The sequence below is a fragment of the Hibiscus syriacus genome, unplaced genomic scaffold, assembly GCF_006381635.1.
Source record: "Hibiscus syriacus cultivar Baekdansim isolate YM2019G1 unplaced genomic scaffold, ASM638163v2 tig00111917_pilon, whole genome shotgun sequence".
Taxonomy (NCBI): Eukaryota; Viridiplantae; Streptophyta; class Magnoliopsida; order Malvales; family Malvaceae; genus Hibiscus; species Hibiscus syriacus.
In genome coordinates this window covers 1,211,483-1,215,575 of record NW_024063213.1, presented here as the reverse complement: position 1 = coordinate 1,215,575, position 4,093 = coordinate 1,211,483, and positions in this window count along the sequence as shown.

Here is a 4,093-nt window from a genome sequence, read left to right as displayed (position 1 = left end):
AAATCTTGGATTAGAGTTCTTAATAAGAATTAGAAGTGGGATTTGACTTGTTATCAAGTTAATTAAAGGATATGAAGTGTCAGAATTCGATTTAGAACATGTTGGAAATTGAGTGAAATTCTTAAATTTTATATGGAGAATTGGATTTCTAAGTTTTAAAGGTATCGAATGGATAATAATTAGTTTAAGTAAGTATATGCAAGTAGAGAAGATTATAAAGAGATTTTCGTGCTTAAAATGATATTTCTGGGCTATGTGCATCGATGCACATTCAATGTGCACCGATGCATCAAGGATAAATCCCAGAAATTGTTCAAGGTGTATCAATGCACATGAAGTGCATCGATGCACTCTTTTAAAATAAAAACATCGAATGCCATCAGTGCATCGATGCATAAGGAGTGCATCGATGTACCCCCTTAAATATAAACACCGAATAGGATTTATGCATCGATGCATGGTGTGGTGCATCGATGCATACCTTCATTAAAAGATGAAAATGGCTTTTCTTTTAGCCCAAAAAATGATAGTTTAGAATACATTAATTAGTATACTGATTAGCATCAATGAATTACTCTGTAGATACCGGGCCTAAACAAGTTCCAAAATAATTGCCTCGTAAGATCGATCGAGGAAAAAGCAAGGAAATATAGGTGAGTGCATATGCATAGCATGAATATAGTATTCTATTCAGTTATAGACTTGTGATAAGTCTATATTCAATATTTTGATACATGATCGCATTTCATATTATGATACATGACATGAATTCATATTATGTGCATTAAGTGACATGAATATACAGGAAATGTTATATAAGCTATGTGATACAATGATGGAACATGATATGTTTATGTGATAAAGGTATGGGAATTATATGTCTATACAATATAAATTATGGGAATGGTGAAAGCCCGTGTTATGTAGATGAGAACTATAGGTATAGTTGGCATGCCAAGAGTAGAGGGTCTACGCGGTCCTTCGGGACATATATGTATTCTTTGGAACATGTGTGAGGTCTTTTAAGACATATACTTGATCCTTGTCATATATATATGATTCTTAAGGAAATTTTCTACGTGGTCCTTAGGGACAAGCTTATATGGCAATACGGTGCAATTCTACGCGGCACTTCGGTGTAATTCTACGTGGCACTTCGGTGTATTTATACGAGTTGTGGTGACAGCATAGTGCACAACCTCACAGTACTCACATACCTTAGGTTCTCAATATGCTATCATGAGCCAAAAATCTTATTAATATGAATTCACGAATGTTAATAAATTATGCTTACAGGTAAAGAACATAGTGATATAAACTGCATGGTTAAGCATTTGATTTCGTCTTATTCCATTTAATTATGGCATTTCCATTACATTTCTTTGTTATCATTATTATTATATTGACTCACTAATTCGATGACTTAGCGTGTGAGTGTTTCACACGTAGGATCCGAGAAAATAGAAGATCAAGGTTAAGCAGCTGGACAATATTACTCCTGCAACTATCAGATCAGAAGCAACTTAATAGTATGTCATTTTGTTATGTAAATCAATGTTGGCATATAATAGAATGTTAAGTTGTGTATGCTCTGTGTATTTTGATAAACTTGTATTAACATATGTATATTATTGTATTTTAATAATATAAGTTCAAATGTTTTATAGGTTTTTTTAAGAGTATTATTTTGTTTAGTCAATGTGACATCCGGGACTCGTATCCGGTCGAGTATGAGTTGACTGCGTTACAGCATGGATTGGTTATACGTATGGTTCATGCATGTGCAATGTACGTGAGGTGGTTAGAGTTGTCTTAACAAACTCTCTCTCTCCTCTAATGTCCTAACGTTCTTTCCCTCCCTTTTTTACATTTCATCATGTGTTGTATAAATAGCCTTGTGCTATTGCTGTAGAGATTATCGTTTTACAAATGATTGAAAGCAGTTATTCATGATTTCTGTGTGAGTTGTTACATCGCAATGGATTTGAAAGTGCAAATGGTCTTCCTACACCCATGGTTACAAACTGCAAACTTTCAGCAAAGGATGGAAATCCAGTTGAGAAAGTTACTCAATTTCGCAACATTGTTGGAGCCCTACAGTATGTTGTGATCACTCGTCCAGATATAGCCTTTGCTGTCAATTTATGCAAGCTCCTCTTGACACTCATTTTCAGGCTGTGAAACGTATCTTAAGATACTTACAAGGAACGATTGACTTTGGTCTGCGTTTCTTTGAATCTTCTAGACTTTCCTTGACAGGGTTTGTTGATGCAAGTTAGGGAGCAGATGTGGATGATAGACGTTCCAATTCTGGTTTATGTATATGCTTTGGGGGTAATTTAGTTTCATGGAGCTCTCGAAAACAACAGGTTGTGGCTCGATCAAAAACTGAAGCAGAATATCGAAGTGTTGCGTGTACAGCTGCTGAAATGGTATGGCTTGAATCTTTATTAAGTGAACTACACATTGTATCTCATGGCAAATCTACTCTATGGTGTGACAATTCAAGTACAGTTGCAGTTTGTGCCAATCCTGTTTTGCACTCTAAATTTAAACATGAGTGATGTACGCATGGATTTGTTATAAGTATGGTTCATGCATGTGCAATGTACGTGAGGTGGTTAGAGTTATCTTAACAAACTCTCTCTCTTCTCTAACGTCCTAACGTTCTACTCTCTCTCTCCTCTAACGTCCTAACGTTCTTTCCCTCCCTTTTTTACATTTCATCATGTGTTGTATAAATAGCCTTGTGCTATTGTAGTAGAGATTATGGTTTTACAAATGAATGAAAGCAGTGATTCATGGTTTCTGTGTGAGTTAGTTACTGAGCTATGTTAATACTTTAACATTGGGGTGGGGGGAGTGTGTGGAAATAACATGCACAATAGAGACTAAGAAAATGGAAAAAGATTTTCCTTTTAAAAAAAGCAATTGTTCGAATCAATGAGAAAAAGTAAAAATTTTATGGGTAAATTTAGCATATAGTACCTAAACTATTAGTTTTTATTTGTTTTAATATTTAAACTTTTAATTTTTTTAAATCATACCTAGCGTTTATTTTTCATTTTATTTTATTATTCCGTCGTTAAAAACTTAACACATTTAGTACTTAAACTGTCAGTTTTGGTCCTTTAAGTACCTTAACTTTTATTTTTTTTAAACTTAACATTAAATTTTGTATGAGATCTAAAATGAAACAAAAACTAAAGTTTTTAATGGCGAGTACTGAAATGAAACAAAAACTAAACTTTAGGCATGACTCTAAAAATTAAAAATTTAAATATTAAGACAAACCAAAATTAATTGTTTAATTACTAAACATATAATTTACCCTAATTGTATTATGTCCGTGATATGACTAAGATATGATGGATTCTAACTTAACTTTAATTCTGTGTTTTAATTCAATATTATTACATAAGATTAATATTTTAAAAGTTTTAATTTAATTTGAGTTCTGAAATAATAATAATGGAATACGATTTAAATTCAAATTCAAAATAAAAAAAATATCTAATAATATGATACAAAATACTTTATTATAAAAGATATTTAGATTTCTAGTTATATATTTTTTACACATTAATAATAAATTTATTTTAAATTTAAAATATTTGTGTATTTATGTGGTTTCAATGTTATTTTTTATATTTGTACCAAAAAAATGTTTATATATATATATATATATATATATATATATTCATGACATTACTATTTTTATTGTATTATTATTATTATATTATTTTATATATATTGGACGTAGACTTTGACACGTCCGCATATATGTTATTATGTTGATTTCAGATTGTGTTTGCATTGTATGCAAGCTGTCAGCTACTCAGATTAATTCAATTTAGAAAACAACTCATGCATGTAAAAGTAATATTTTTACTATCTTCGACGTAGAATAATAGAAGTGGAAAATCTAATTATAAAAATAAAATTAATAGGAAAAAGAATGAGTCCAGCTGAGCTCAAATTCTATAGCTACAATGCCGAGAAGCTACAAGATGGTTCCTCCAAAACCAAAGCGGAAAAAAATAATCTATATCTAAAAAATTACTTTACGGTGAAAACCTATCTTTTAACTTAA